Below are 17,011 nucleotides of genomic sequence, written 5' to 3' on the forward strand. Positions count from 1 at the left end.
TTCTCTTGTACGCTTCTCTTTTTGCTTTTTGGGCAGCCTGAATTTCATCATTCCACCACGCATCACCAGACATTCTTCCTACAACTGCGGTACCACACACTTAGATCGTGCATCTAACAAGGATATCCCGTAACATTGTCCAGGCGCCCTCTAAATCTTTGTTTTTTATACGGCCCTCCCATGTTGCCCTATCTATGCTTTCGATTATCTTATTTTGGAAATCTATTCGCACATCCGGTTTCTGTAGGTTCTCAATTTTGATTCGCGTTTGTTTTGCTTTCTTGGGTCTCTTTTTAATAGATTTCTCTTAACTCTTTATCTTAAGCTTTCTTGGATGGTATATAATTTCTGCAAATGCCATTAAATTTTCCCAAGGTAGAATCATAGTTCGTCGAACTCAAGCTAACGAATGGAAGTTATGCAAAACGCAATTGATTATTCTCTCATGTAAATCACCTGCCCTGTACATGGGGAATGAGATCAAAATATATTACGCTTGCAGAAAGCGGTATATCGATCGAAATACCATCATTCAGGCGTTACTTCGGTACAAACAATTCCTGGCACAGGTCTCGAACTCACCTAACTATTGACATTATTTGTCCATTTTTTTAGCAATGGCCATTTGTTGTTACTATTTCGAAAAATGACCCTAAAGGCACTATTTTCTCACAATTGTCTGCTAATACCACTATTTCTTCACTATAAATTGAATAATATTTTTCAACTTCTTCGTTAAATGGCTAAAAGAATATGTCTACCATTTCAACTAATCTTAACCATGTACCCCCCTTTGCTAGAGTTCGTAAATTTGGTAAAATTTTGTTGTTTCTTATAAATGAACAAAATGGCTCAACCAAATTTTTTAATTTTCGACGAAAAAAGATGAATTCTTAACAAAAAATGTAATACTTCATATTTTTAAGAAAAAAATATGTTCGCCTTTTATTAAAAACAGTTAAATTAAAGCAAGAAAGGCAAATTTTCAATAAAATAGTTGAATCCTTAACCAAAACAGATACATTTTAAATCAAACAACAGCATTTTTTCTAAAAAGAATAGCTTTCAAGAAAGCAGTTGCATTTTCAACCCAATAGATAAATTTCTAACCAAGTAGTTGAATTTTTAACCAAGAAGGTTAATTTCCTACAATAAAAAGCGATTTTTCAACAAAATAAGTTAATTTCTAACCAGATAGTTGAATTTTCAACGAAGATCAATTCTTTACCAAAAATACGAATTCTCTACTAAATAGTTTAAACATTGGATGTGTTATTAGTCCATATTTTGTTTGATTAATTTTTAATTCATATTTTTTCCGTTTTACATTGTTTTAACTAAATAGTTGAATTATTAAACTAAAAAAAAAGTTTTTAATCAAAAATGGAGCAGATAACTTGTCACTTACGATAATTAATTTTCAATTCATAAAAAGGCATTTTTTTTGTAATAGTTAACTTGCACCAAATAGGTAATGTTTCTACTAAATTTTTCAATTTAAGAAAAAAAGTAGAAACCAGATTTCAACAAAAATTTTGAATTATTAGCAAAAAAACATCTCTTAAGGAAGTAGTTCAATTTATAACCAATTAGTTGAATTTTCCGCACAAAAAATGAATATTTTCATCAATAAATTTAAGAGTTGATATTAAAAAAAAAAGATTTTATTTTCAAATAAAGCACAGTTGGATTTAATTAAGGAAAACGAATTTTCATCAAAATACTTTAATCCTCAACTAAAGTAAAATGTAACTAAAGTTGCAGTTTGAACGACAAAATGTGAAATTTCTACAGAAAGAGAACATTTTCAAGCCAAAAATATAAATTTTCAACAATATGGTTGAATTTTCAAGGAACAAAAAAAATTTTTAGTCAAGAAAGAAAAACATATAAATTGGATTCTTGGATTTTTAAGCTACTAGGCAGTCTGATAAGTCCCTGAAAATGGTCGATACAGCGAGTCCAACGATTTTCTATCTTTTTGATACCGTCCGAAAAGTATTCGATCGGAAGGTCTCCAAAATACACCTCAGTTTCAGCTATGAGCTCCTCATTTGAATAAAAACACTTACCGGTGAGCCATCTCTTCAGATTAGGGAACAAGTAATAGTCGCTGGGGGCCAGGTCTGGTGAATACGATGGCTGAGGAACCAATTCGAAGCCGATTTCATGCAATTTTGCTTGTACAACTAAGCATGAATGAACAGGCGCATTGTCGTGATGATAAAGTTGTTTTTTCTTCTTCAAATGCGGTCGTTTTTCGGCGATTTCGATTTTCAATCGGTCCAATAATGATAAATAGTATGCTCCGGTTATGGTTTTACCTTTTTCAAGATAGTCCACGAATATTATGATATGTGCATCCTAAAATACGGAGGCCATAACCTTTCCGACCCATTGTTGCGTTTTTGGACGCTTCGGAGCACTTTGGCCCGGTGGAACCCACTGTTTTGCCTGTTGTGTTCACTCAGGAGTGTAGTAGTGGATCCAGGTTTCATCCATAGTTATGAATCGGCGCAAAAACTCGGTCGGCTTACGCGAAAATAATGCCAAATTCTGCTGGGAAGTTGTCAGACGAATTCGTTTTTGGTCCACTGTGAGCAAACGCAGCACCCATCGCGTGCAGAGCTTCTTCATGCCCAAAACTGAATGCACGATATTGCCCACACGTTCCAATGATATGCCTACAGCATTAGCTACCTCTCTCAATTTCACTTTGGGGTAATTCAACATCATATCATGGATTTTTTCGACCTCTTTTGGGCGCCCAGATCGTTCAGCATCAACTGTGTTCGTACGGCCACAACGAAACTCGGTAAACCACTTATGAATCGTTCCAATCGACGGTGCAGAGTCCGGGTAATACTTATCCAGCTTGGCCTTGGTCTCGGATATCGTTTTCTTGCGAAGATAGTAGTGTTTGATCAATACTCGAAACTCAGATTTTTCCATATTAAAAAAAACTCGGAGGTTAGTCGCTTCTCAGTGCTGTAACTTGTAAATACGTAAACATAAATGGCTGAAGTTTTGACAGGCGTCATTTGACTGCCTAGTAAATGACGAATTTCTACGAAACAGTTGCATTAGCAACCAATACGTAACTGTTTAACCAAATTATGGAATTTTCAGCAGAATAATTCAATTGCGAACTAAATACAGTGAAACTCTTTTTAGCGCCGATTTTGGGGCTGACCTTGAGTTTGAACTAACTCATTGTAGCCCGATCCGCTTTTGTTTGTTCACACTTGACTGCTCGCCTGAGTGACAACCGCGGACTCCGCGCAGTTACTGTTATACCTACCTACGGCGCGGCTTCAATTGTCGGAATGGCTATAGAAGGGAGGGCTATTGAAGTGTTTCACTGTAATATGATTTTTAACAAAAATATAAACAAAAAGCGAATTTTTAATCAATAATTTACAGTAGACTTATCAACCAAAAAGAATGAACTTTCAACCAAAAATACTATTTTTTTGGTTGACCAAGAAACGAACCTTTGAAAACGGTGAATAAACCAAAATCTAGAGAACGGTACAGGGTATATGGCTTAATGTCTCTATTTTTTAAATATTTGAAAGTACATTTAAAAAAAAAACATAAAACTTAAAAAATCAATTTGTGCAACAAAATTGCACAAAAAGGCTTAAAAAGAAGTATGTATTATTTTTTTTATTGTGTTCCATTAATTCAGTTAATATTTAAGTGGAAAAATGAAAAAAAAAGATTGAAATAGAATTATTGATAATGTATAGATTAAAGGATAACATTTTAAATAAACGTTGAAGTTCATTTTTTATACTTTGAAAACATTATGTTAGAAAACTGTAAATTTTTCTTAAGAAATAAAGTTAATTTTCCATTTCCCACTTTTTTATTTCGAACTATACAGGCCTACACTATACAGGCGGAACCTTTTTGGATAATTTCCAAAAGGAAGTCACTAGTTTTTCTCCTAAATCGTAAATATTTGACTAAGATTCATTAGAAGTTTTTAGGAGATTTTGTTCGTTAACTTAACTTGATTTGAAATGCTTTAATTTTATTCTTAACGTATGTTAGATTATGTGAAGAATTTTAGTATTGAATTTTCCATATTTCGATGAATTTTAGTTACGATTCTGGTGGTTTTCGTGGCCAAACCGTTCCGTATTGTGGAATTAAGTTTTGCAGTCAAGAAAATAAAGTTAGGTACGTAAGTAACAAAGCAGCATCACCCTTTCTCGCACAGAAAGTAAACAAATACCTGAGCTAAAGTTAGTACATAAGACTTTATACCACAGAGTTGAGAACGTTACTCTTAAAAAATTTGATTAATCCCAGATTTCTAGCGGACCGAGAAAACGGAAAAAACTGGGAAAATTTCTACTTTAGCTTTTTTTTATTATTTAGTTGAGAATCAGATAGTAAAATCGGATTACTTCACGCATCATGTACGCTATACTAGACAATCAAAATTTTTCGATGATTGCTTTCTTTAGGTGTTATTTATATGAGAGATAATATTTTCAGGATTCTTTATAAAATAAGCCAGCATGAAGGCATCTTGCCAATGTTTTAAGAAGATATTATAAAAGTAGTGTAAATTACAATGTGTTCTTTAATTTGAAATATAATCTAATATCATAAACATTTTGAAAATTGGATACATGAAAGTGTGAAAAATTGAAATAAATATCATTTTTACGATAATTTTGAGAGAAACCTCATGATTTCTTGTTTCATATATTTTATATAAATAATTCTTTCATCAGCAGTAAAAAATATTTAAAATTATCCAAAATTTTGTTCCAGCTTTAACCCTTGCTTGCCACTGGGTGTCCACATGGACCCTAGCACCTTTTCTAGCTGAAATTTGAGTACCTTAACTCAAGATCAGCGGGCTTTAAGTCACAGCCCTTCATGGTTCATCAGTATATGGGTGATTCTATAAAAATAGGGCAACTCTATGTCCTCGGCATTTTTCTCATAAATATACGGTTAATTTTTTTATTTTAAGTATACTAAGTAAAATTTTAAAAATGATTGTTCGTATAAACCTAATTTATTCTTAAATATAAATAAACGGTTTTCAAAAATATTCTTTCCTAAATGCTCCAAACGTCAGTCCTTAGTAGTGCCCTTGCGTCGGGCTATAGTATCTGAATGCCTACATTTTAAAATTCATTCAGTGAATAACAAATTAACTAGAATACGAGTAGTTATCTTCAGGAACCAATCACTTTGTGTCCGCCCTTTTTTGAAACAGTGCTATCGTGATAGATGTAGGGAGTGCACGTGTTTTGCCACTCACTTTGTCAGTCCCTAGGTAAGTAATTTTATCAATAATTAACTTTTTTGTTTTTTATGAGAATTAATTATTAATAGTTTGATAGTCTAGTTCAATAGAAAACGTCAGAATAGTGATTATTTAATTTAAAGCAGCGTATTGTTTAATTTCTTAGCTAAATCGTCAGTCCCTACATCGTCAGTACCTTACTCTGAGTACAACTAGGGACTAACGTACATTTCATTTTCACTTCGAACTTATATTAAAAAAGTGAAATAAGTTTGTTTGTTATACAAGCATGTCTGGCCCAACTGCTGGAAAGAATAAACAATGTCGACTTGATAATTAATCCATGACTTACAAAAAGGTAAATCGACAACGATGCAAAGATTCTGAAGAGAAAATTAAAGCTAGGAAGAAGAGAGTAGTTACATTGATTCAGAAATTTTATGAAGACGATAGCAACAGTCGTAATGCTGCAGGGAAAAAAGAATGCATCACACGCAATTGTGTTAAAGAACAGAAACGGTACTTGTTGGATTCACTAAAATTTTTAATTATAAATATAAAGCCTAAAGCTTTGTGAGGCTTTGATGAAAATAAATGACTGATTATAATTTAAAAACAATATTATTACTTTGCTTTTTTCTATTTCAATATTATAATATGATTGTCTTAACGTACGTGGCAAATAAACATATTACAACATATTTCAACTTGTTTTATTACTATAGTTATAGTTGATCATCAGTTCCTAGCCGTAATTGTCAGTCCCTAGATTCCATCATTTAGAAAATCTTAAATTTCTCCTAAAATACTAAATTAAGTGACTGGCCCTTTTAGATATGGTGTAATAAATTAGTCACCTACCATATAAACCACATAGGAACCTAGTAGGACCTTAAAAATGATTAAGACCAATTATATCCTAAAGTTGCCCTATTTTTGTGCAATCGCCCATATCTATAATTTAAGACCTACAGCATTAAAGTTTGGTTGTCTGTGGCAGCCGTTAAAATTTGCCTGGGGGCCATATCGTCCCCAGTGTGGCAAGAACGTTCAAAATTGATTTTGTGCCGTGAATATTTTTTTCAGTATATAATCGCATAAAAATTAAAAATAAATCGTGTAAGCTCTATTACGAACGATTTGATTTTATTTTTTAACATCTATAAACGATGTCTTCTATTCAAGAGGAAAGATGATAAAAAAACACGAAGTGCTTGCTCATCATGTCAACGTCCCGCTTGTGCTATGCAGTGTTATCATGTATAATGATTGTGTCGATATTTAAATTAATTTTAATATTTTTTGTAAGTAATTATCTGATTTTCAAATTACAAACAAAATTTTGTATGATTTTATATTTTCGTGTGCTCTAATAAACTGATTTTTGAATGAAAATGCAAAGTAGATTTTTTCGCGAAATTCCAACCTTCATTTCTCAAAATAAATATGTTTTTTACGATAGATAATTGAATACTATTTTTTTATCATAGTGGCATACTAGAAGAAGACAACCCCAAATGTTTAGCTCCTTTTACAACAAAATTAAAAAAAAAAAACAAGTTTTCTTTTGTAAAAACAGTAATTTTTATAAGAAGTTAAAAAAAAGTTTTAAAGTAAATCTATCGAGTATTTTTGTTTTTATTAACAATTTTCTACGCTGGGGTCCATACGGACCCCAGATGGCAAGCGTGTTACTCAAAAGAAGTGTGGCAAGCAAGGGTTAAATATATTGCACCATGCAATCTAATCAAAGTTTTTCACAATAATATGGTAGTAATTTCATGCGATTTTTTAGAAATTTACCTTTCCAATCATCCCAAAGACATTGAAAAATGTTCATTACATTCGATTTTAATTATATTTGAAGAAAAAATTTGATTACGTACTAATTTTGCAAAGTATCTTCTTAAGAAATTTACAAAAAGACATTTTTAAGTTGGCCGGAGGAAAAAATATTGTCGCAAAAAGCCCAGGAAAATCGCAACAATTTCAAACTGTTTTTTATTCGTAGCTACTAAAAAGTTACCCTTTTTTGAGGCTAATATTATTGCATTTTTCTTAAAAAATACTATTTAAATAAAATTTTTCTTCTCTTTTATTCGATTTAATAAATTGACAATAAATTAAGTCATGTGTACACTAAACCCGTTAAATATACCACTGTATTTGCAGAAAAAATACACTTCTCGTTTTTGTGAATATTTCTTCTCTTAGTAAAGGCGAAACTAATTTTTAACTCGCATCATTTGAAAGCTTTTTTATGTGTGAGGTAGGTCAGTGTTGAGATTTGAGAAGAGCCCACGTTAAACCCTCATGCGATGCTCCAATGAAATACGACCTCAATCGGATTATCCACGCAAACCAATTGTTTTAGTCATATTTCTTCCTGGGCGAAAATAAACAGGAAAAGTGCATTTGCCGATAGAATTCCTCTTATTTATCTGCGAACTTGCACGTTCTACAGACAACTTATTTGGTTTCTTCTTACGAGCTATTTTTGATTAGGAAATCTAAAAATCATTTTTTTAAAGAATTAATTTAGGCTTATGTACACTTGTTCGCTAAACAAAATATCACATTGCTTACGGACTTTGTGCTGAATACGACTTCGTTCTCAATTTCTACAATTTCCAAAGCGTAATTCAATATATGTGGAATGATCCTTATTTGATTTTTAATAGATCAATCAGTGAGAAACCTAAATATACAACGAAGTATCCCGTGTAGAAATTCAAATGAGGAACTAGTCTGGTTTCCAACCAGTAGCGTCACGGTAGATTAGTCGGGGGCTAGTCAGTTGACCCGACTTATCCTGGTCGGAGCCTTAATGGGTACTAGTAGGGGTCATATGATAATACAATTGTTCCGAAGTAATTACACTGTAAAAAGTTTCTTTGGAAATTTTCCCCAAAATTGTGTTGACGCTAACTTCCAAGATCTAATAGGGGATATATCCTACCCTTGAAAATGCATACATTTATGTAAAAACATTTTTCAAAATTTGTGGAATATTAATTTTTAAAAAACAACTTCAGCTGGAACGCAGAAATGGAAGAGCTTCGCTATGAAGGAACAGCCATGTTGGTCATGGTAGTCTCTGCCCCAGGTAATTACGCTTTATTGCGTGTGGATTGCTGTCTTAAAACACTCGACTCGTCATTTCTGTTGCGCGCAAGGCGGCACGTCGCGCCCTTGCGGATTTTCTTTAGAGCTACCAGTCCAGAACCACAAGACTAAAATTAAGGTGGTAGCGAAATCTGAACTGTACCGTGCTGAATAGTTTACTACTATAGTATACTACTCCTCACTGATTATCTAAAAACTTTTTCTCATTCCAATTTCAACTACATGAAGGATTAAACTTTATTTACATATGGCAAACCTTTAAGATCAAGTTAAAAATAAACATCTATACAAATTTAGAGTCTTATGACTTCCGGCGGGCACTTTTCACCTACAGCTATATGTATCTTTTTCAATATGCAATTTCTTAAAATTCCATATAAAGGTATTTATCAATGTTCCTAGAAATTCGTAATTTTCTAAAAAATACTACAAAAAATAAGATTACGTCTTTTCGTAGATTTTGATCGTTGTTTTTATAAAAAGTTGATTTCCATACAAAATTATAACTTAATATTTATTTATTAAAAATGTTTGAAAATAATTAAACATCAATAAATCCTTTCTCCAAAAAACGCTGTAAAATTATTCAAAATATTGTGCTAGTTTATCGAATATTTTAGAGCAAAATATCTTCGTGACCATACAGAAATACTCAAGCATTTTTAGAAAATTTACCCGACCTACGCGGCAAATTAAACATTCGTTTTGGAACGATTCCCTAAATTTAGTGGGTATCACTAAATTCCCCAAATTGTAGGGAATATTCCAAAACTTTCATATAAGGTACCCTAAGTTAAGGGAAATTTCCCCAAAAATTGTAGGTATTCTCTAATTTTCTAAATTTTAGGGAATTTTCTCTAATTTGTTAGTGAGTTATAAGAAATTTTAGAAACATTTCCCTAAATCTTGGGGAAAGTGATTTTCCCCAACGAAAATGTGGATTTCCCCCCACTAGATAGTGGGGAAAATCCCAGAAAATTTTGACATTGTAGTTTCAACGAATATTTCCAAAGACAGAGTGTTTATATCAACTGTGTTTTACTTTGCTACAGCGCCTTATATTTCTGTGTAAATAGGTATATCTGAAGAAACAACACTCGCAAAGTAGAATACAGTCGATATATCGGTCTTTGGAAATCATCGTGAAGACTATTTTCTTCGGGAGAATCGTATTTACTTTTTTAAAAGAATTTATTATATGGGTAATAAATGAGAACTTCTTTGAAAAAAAAATACATTTTAAATACGTAAGTCGTGTTTGAACTTACAAACTTTTTCTTATGGAAACGAAAAAATTGTAAGATCAGGCACCTTCTGAAAACTGAAAAATTTTTAAAATTATTTTTAAATATATTCTTAGTGTTTTAGAATAAAAAAATCATTACGCTTTTTTAGGTACTACCTCATTTGATAAGACCTCGCCGAATATTCAAACATAAGAATAACCCGACCAGAGCCCCACTAGCTCCCGAACAGAGCCTGAAGATTACCCGCACGGAAATTAGTGAACGAAAAGGCCCGACCAGCCCCTTACCAACCACCGACCAGGCCCTTAACAACCCGACTAGCCCCCGATTAGTGCCCAACTTGTAATAGGGCCAAATGGGGTTATTTCCACACGGGAGCTTGCATCTCCTAAAATATTTAAGACTTTTTTTCGAGCTCATTTTGAACAGGATATATCTTAAAAACTGTTTTTAATCTAAATTATTTAAGAAAAAGATTGGAAAACATTGAAAGATCTGCTCTTCATAAATTTTACTAGCATTTATAAAGATAGCTATAACAAAAATAAACTTGAAAAACTTAACGCGTGAAATAATATGGAGATACTGGAAATGTGAAAATTAGTCAAAATAGAGTTTTTTTATGAATACTGTTCTACTAAATAGCACACATTTTTATATGTTTTCGTTTTTTATATGGTCTTATTTTTTTTCCTTTTCATGGAATAATTTTTAACCATGTCTCTAATCGTGTGAGCATTCACAGGTATTTAGGGTAGTAACTAGCTAAATTTTGTTCAATTAGACATTGATGAAAACACAGAAAAAACTAAAGTTAAATTTTGTTGCATGTAAAATTTCCAGCTGTTAAAGTTTACATGTTGTTTTGGCGAAAGTTTATTCTACGATGGACTAAACGCTATTGTATGCTACGGCGTCCTTAGTAGAAATGTAAAAACGGCAAAGTATAAATGAATTCGAGCTATAAATCGGGACACCAGGTATAAAACAATCACAGAAGAAAAAAAGTTTAAATTTGTTGCAGGTAAGACTTGCAACGGTTAAAAATGAAACATATTTTGGTGAAAGTTTCAAGGAGGTTAGGAGAATAATTTTAATCTCGTCTACTGAGTCACGCTCAAGTGAGCAAATTTCAATGAAACATGTACAATCAGCAACAGGAAAAAGAATAAATTGTGCTTACTGATATATTTCTTCCGAAACAAATTACACTATTGTAGACGAATTAGAACTTATTTAATACCATTTAGCATAAAGTGCAAAAACAACTGACATATTGGAATCCTCATTTATCTCCAATTAAATGAAGTTAAACGACGATAGACAGGGCTGGCGTCGTAATTGTCGCCACCCCTCGAATAAAAATGGAGCGATTATAAGGCGAAAGATTATGCAGGCAAGTTTAAAAATAGGAAATCATCTTCGATTCATGTAAAGTTTATCTGGCAAGGTTATTCGGAATCGATGTGAACTTTATCTTTCGTTTTTTCTGTGAATGCTAAACATTATTTAGTTCCTAAATACGAAAGCTTCCAGATTGCTTGCTTTCCAATTAAAAATCATTCCATTTTGGTCGTTTCACAATTATTCTGCGTTCTACTTGAAATGCTTAAAAAATCTAAAGCAAATATTTAAACTTTGCACGAGATATGCAAGTTTTCACCTAAGTCAAAACTTTGCTGCGTTAAGTTGTTTAAGAACTGGAAGAGTCATAATAAAGGCAATTTTTTGGAGTAGATTTTCAGCATTAATGCAATATACGTGCCTAATCTAAGTTCCAATTACCTACTTTTTGATGGGTTTATTCCAACTGCAAATTTATATGAATTATAAATAGAAAATTTTAATTTTCCTAATGTTGTTATGCATACGAGTGAGTTCAATTCGTAACATGCAGCTATGTACACGTGTATCTTGTACATGCAAACATCCATAGAATATCTATGCATTCGCATGCGCGCGCGCGCGTGTGTGTGTGTGCAAAACATTACTGCAGTAGGAACATGTGGGATGCACGAAGGTTCTAGAATACGAGTATAGGATTGCTCCTTTGGGAAATAGGCAGAGCGTTTCTACCATGCCAGAATATTGTTCTTAGAACAAGACCCAGAAACATTGTTGTTGAGCCATCTAGTTACAGCATCAGTTCATATCTTTTTCATGCAGACCGCCAACGAATGAGATTAAGACGAGATTGGTTGAGAAAATAGAGCTAAGCCTGCTTAATAATGGAACTAGGTAGTAGGCACCCGCAAAGAGATTAATTCGATTTAGCAAAGAACCCCAGTTGCAAGGATGCAACAAACATTAACACTGTAACTTTCTTAAGGTTCCTTGCAAAAACCATTGGGACATGGAAGTCCCGTAAAGAATTATAATTTTGACTTTGGGATAGGGTATTGAAAAAAATTAACTCTTATTTAGAAGGGAATTAAAACATAATATCTATTCAAAGTTAAAATTCATCATGATTTCAAAGTTTCTTCTTTCAAATTTTGGAAGAAGAGAGTTACTATTTTTTGAATTATAATTAAAAATTTTGTAAATAAATTCTCACCGAACAGGGGAATTTTGGAAAGTAATTTTTATTCTGATTTATAAAAAAGGAATATACAAAAAAACGCCTGTTTCATGCCCGAATTCATGAGACTTTGAAAATTCCTGATCGCCAAATCAGAATTTAAAAATGCTTTTTTTGCAACCGGGAAATATTAACAATGGGCCAGGAGAAAACCGGGATTTTAAAATAATTCGCGCAGGTAATTCGGAAAAACCCTATAGGTCTTTTTTATAATTTGGATAAATAAATTGACTTTACAAATCGAAGCTGCTCCGCTTTGTAATGGTTAAGTTCAGCTTGTCCGCTTTTCCTGAGGAGGGGGGGGGGGGGGGGGGGGGGGGTTGATCTTGATTGTTTTCTTTGTCGTTTCGATTTCATTCCAATTTAATGGTTCGCCGGTATTTTAGCTCATTCTATACATACGAAGTCTGCAATTTAGACTCGGCAAATGGTACTCCTCGATTCAAAATATTTAAAGACTCAATTAATGAGGATTTAGGTGTTTCAATGACAATTCTGTATTTGAATCCACTTATTGTATCATAAATTACTCAACCACTCAAGTGCGAAGTCACATACGGCCCAGCATTGGCCCATAGTCGGCAAAAATGTTGCCGAAGCTCGACTGCCATCATCGTGTTAATGACGGAATGATAACTATGGCCTGCACTTGGCAACCAAGGCTTGGCTGCCATTGTCGGCTCAACACTGGGTACCAATATCGGACCAAACCTAGCTGCCATTATTCGTGCCATTGCCGGATTGATAACTATGGCCTTGACTTGGCTGCCATTGTCGGCCCAACACTGGGTACCAATATCGGACCAACCTGGATGCCGAAGTTAATTTAAAAACTGCTAAAAAATCATTGAATTTTTTTTAGGTAGCATCTGCTTCATCCATGCTTAGAAAGTTTCAGCTTAGAAGTTTCATTGTGAACTTTGACGATTTTTCAACAACAAAATTTTTATTTTTTTTTATGTAAGATATGTTTTTTAGGTGCCAAAAATGAGACTTGGCGCAATAAAGTGCCGATGATGGGCCAAGCATCGGTGCAGGGTTGGCAAATATAAATAGCCAATATAGGCTACCAGCACTGGCTCAACACTGGGCCGATTTAAATAAAACATGGTTTCCCGTGGTAAAAGTGACACTTGGCCCAGTAATGTGCCGTCACTGGGCCAGAGTTTGGTTGATCCTCGTGAAACATGGTTCCCCGTACTAAAAGTGAGACTTGGCGCAATAAAGTGCCGATAATGGGCCAAGCATCGGTGGAGGATCGGCAAATATAAATAGCCAATATATGCTGCCATCACTGGCTCAACACTGGGCCGATGAAAATGCCGAGATTGGCCCAATATCTTTAGCCGACTTTTGGCTGCCAAAATTGGACCAACACTGGGCCGTGTATTCAGCTCCGGAAATTCGCACTTGGGCACGTTCATTTGAGTATTTTGAGCTAGCTTTAAATCAAGACTAGAAGCTCTTGTCTAAAAAATTATTGCCTATAATTGCATTTTTTCATTTCAATTTCTAAGATATATGGTTATAATTATTCTAATGACAGAAAATTGGACGGTTTTGATTGAAAAATTGGCAATATGATGGAATGGTTAAACCAGGATAGAGTGGACTCAGAGTAAGTTCGACAGCTGCACGATTAGGTCTATGTTTATCCGTTTACTCGAATTGCGGAAAAAGAACGTTTTCGGTTTCACGAGTTCAGAACAGCTGGGACGAAAGACAGAATCTAAAGTCAGTCAAAGCCTAAAAGCGATTTTGGCAAGAAGCCATTCTCTATGTCATCACTCGTGCGTGTTCTGCTAGATTTCTCTCAGCAGGCAGCTGCAGGTAAACACACTACCTGGTGCTAAACGCTTTTCGTCATAAATTCACAAACTATTCATCTATTCTTATTTGCCTGTTCAATTATTTCCTGAAGAATTTTTAAGAGCGATATTTTTAAACAAACGATCTGTCTAATGTCAGGGAAATTTCTTAAAGAATAACTCCTTTTCTTTCGTTCTTTCGTTAACGTTACGAGAAATTCCGTAATGCTAGCCGTAGCACTATACTTGACCGGTTACATGTACCGAAAATTATTCCGTAATATCATAGTCGACGTTGCTACAGATCTGGGGATCATTTTCTTAAAAAGCCGTTTTTTGCTGAAAATTCAACTACTTTGTTGAAAATTCATCTACTTTGGTATAAATTGCATCTTTTTTTATCAAAGATCACAGCTGTTTGGTTGTAAATTTATCTATTTTGATTAAGGATTCATCCAGTTATTTTGTTGAAAATTGGTATTTTTTAGTTGAATTTACCTGGATTTACTTAAAAATTAGAATTATTGTATTGAAATATGAACTACCATACTTTTTGTTGAGAATGCATACTTTTTTGTTGAAAATTTAACTACTTAGTTAAGATTGGAGCTACATTGTTCAACATTCATTTTCTTGTTTTGGTTGATGATTCATCATAATTGAAATTTTCTTTTGTTCTAAATTTAACTACATATTTTGTTAAAAATTTTTATTCTATTCCAAATTTTTTTAAAGTGAAAATTTCGCTATCTAATGTTTGGTTAAAAATATATCTTCTTCAGTAGAAAATTTAACTCTTTGGTTGAAAATTCCTATATTTTATTGAAATTTCGTCTTTTGTCGCAGAATATTAATATTTTTGTTCGCTAATTCATGTTTTTCGTTCAGGATTAATTTATCTGGTGGAAAGTTGAACTATTAGATTGAAAATTCCTTTAAAATTTGAAATATTTGATTAAAAATGTTTGTTGGTTGAAAATTAATTCTATTTGGTTATTATTTTTTTTTTTTTTAATTTATTTTTCTATCTGAACATTTAAATATTCTGTTTTGTGTTGAAAATCTATTTCTTTAGTTAAAAATTCATTTATATTGTTGAAAATTGTCTGATTTTTTTCAGAAAATTTGTCTTTTGGTTTGAAAATTCAAGTATCTTGCTAAAAATTCCTGTCTTTTTTGTTGAAAATTGATTTAAATGAAAATTTAATCCATCAATTTTTGTTTCAATATGTATGTTTTTGAGATGAAAACTCAACTATTTCGTTGAAAATTTATATATTTGACGTATGTCTTATGTGATTTGTGGATAAACCCTTATAAAATTGTGTATAAATGTCACTAAAATTATTTTAAAAAGATTTATTAATACACCTTTTTTTGCATTAAAATTATTGATCTCCTGGGTCGTAAGGCATTTTTTATACTTAAAAAACAAATTTAGAACAGGCAAGAAAAAAATGGTCAGGAAAAACTTAGGGAATTTCGATATCGGGATTTTGTAACAACCCTGGAACTAAATTTCATTTCCGATCCCGTGTGAAAATCCGTACTCTCGATGTGGTTTTTGCCAAAATAAAATATTGGATTTCTGATTGTGTATTTGTTTTATCAGTAACAATGCTGATAATAAATATACATATTTCATACTATGAGTTGGATTTAGCCGCTTGTCTGGACTTGACATTATATTTATCCTTGTGCATGCCATTTATCTGAGGATTAATACGGATAATTGCAGAGTTTACTTATTTAGAGTGATGTTAATTCTGATCCAAATTTATAGCATGGAGAGAGTAAGTATGACGATTACATGAATCAAAATACTACTGGAAAAATATAATCCAGAATTGTACTCTATTACAAAGTAAACCCGAGTTTTTCTTCGATCATTTAAATGAGCAAGTATTGCAACCAAAATTAAATTACGATTGACTTTATGCATTGTACATTAGGGTGGTCCAAAAATGCATGGCAAAATTCATTTTCATACTAGTGGGCAACGACCCCCCCCCCCCATTTTATTCCAAATCAGAAAAAAGAAATTCCCTGATTTTTTATTTATTTTTTTTTTTTATTTTAACAGGTGCCGGGTTTGACTTGAAGTTTCCCATGTAAAATGCAAGAGGGAAAAATCATTTTTTTGAGTTTTTAGAATAATTTTTTAGGGTTTGAAAAAATGTGACGGGAAAGTATGGGGGCCTGTAGATAGATAATTATCCAACGAAGAATTTCATCATCGACCTTTTGAACAATGTGTTATGGCACAAAATCCCTTAAAATCACTAAAAATCTCCTGGACGCATAAAAAGTATTTTAAAGGCTCTAAAATCTCTTGAAAATTCTTTCGCTTTTTTTTTATTTCTTCTCAAATATTTTAAACTTCTTTAAAACTGGCCCAGAGTTGGGCCAGTAGTCGGCTTTACTCGTTAACGAAAGATTTTCCATAGTTGCCCTGATGGTTGGTCCATGTTCGGGCCTAAGTTGGGCCAACAATCGGTCCCACGTTGTCTTCCAACGTTGGCTGTTTAGGTTGGGCCGACATGAGTATCTTATAAATATAAAAGGTGGCCCAACTTTGGCTGCCGATCTACAGCGGGCCAAAGTCGGTCCGACTTTGGGCCAACGCATCTGCTCTAGGTTACGACCTGAATTCGCACCTGGGCGATGTTAGTGCATTATAATATCCCAAAAAACTCCAGAACCACTTGTATGTTATCATATTGCGCTTTATTTCGATATAGAGGTTTTGCGATATCATTGTGCGATATGTTTTTCTCCGTGTATGTTTTTATTAATTAAATATATTTTGAATTTGGAATTAAACATTGAGCACAATGTGTTTAAAGCATACAAATAAAAAAGGGATCATCGCTAAATTATGGCCAATAACAAAATACAAAGGTACTAATCATTTTTTATTTTTGACAAAGATGTGAGTTTGCCAAATATATAATTTTGTTGGAAAATTTAAGAA

The 17,011-nt window shown here is 33.0% G+C and overlaps 1 protein-coding gene across 3 annotated transcripts in view; it reads left to right on the top strand.

Moving 5' to 3' along the window:
- LOC117168974 (heterogeneous nuclear ribonucleoprotein L) overlaps positions 1-17,011 on the top strand; it is a 303,882-nt gene that overhangs the window by 97,330 nt on the left and 189,541 nt on the right. The gene's annotated exons all lie outside the window — the stretch shown is intronic.

Source organism: Belonocnema kinseyi, chromosome 3 (assembly GCF_010883055.1).
Source record: "Belonocnema kinseyi isolate 2016_QV_RU_SX_M_011 chromosome 3, B_treatae_v1, whole genome shotgun sequence".
Classification (NCBI taxonomy): Eukaryota; Metazoa; Arthropoda; class Insecta; order Hymenoptera; family Cynipidae; genus Belonocnema; species Belonocnema kinseyi.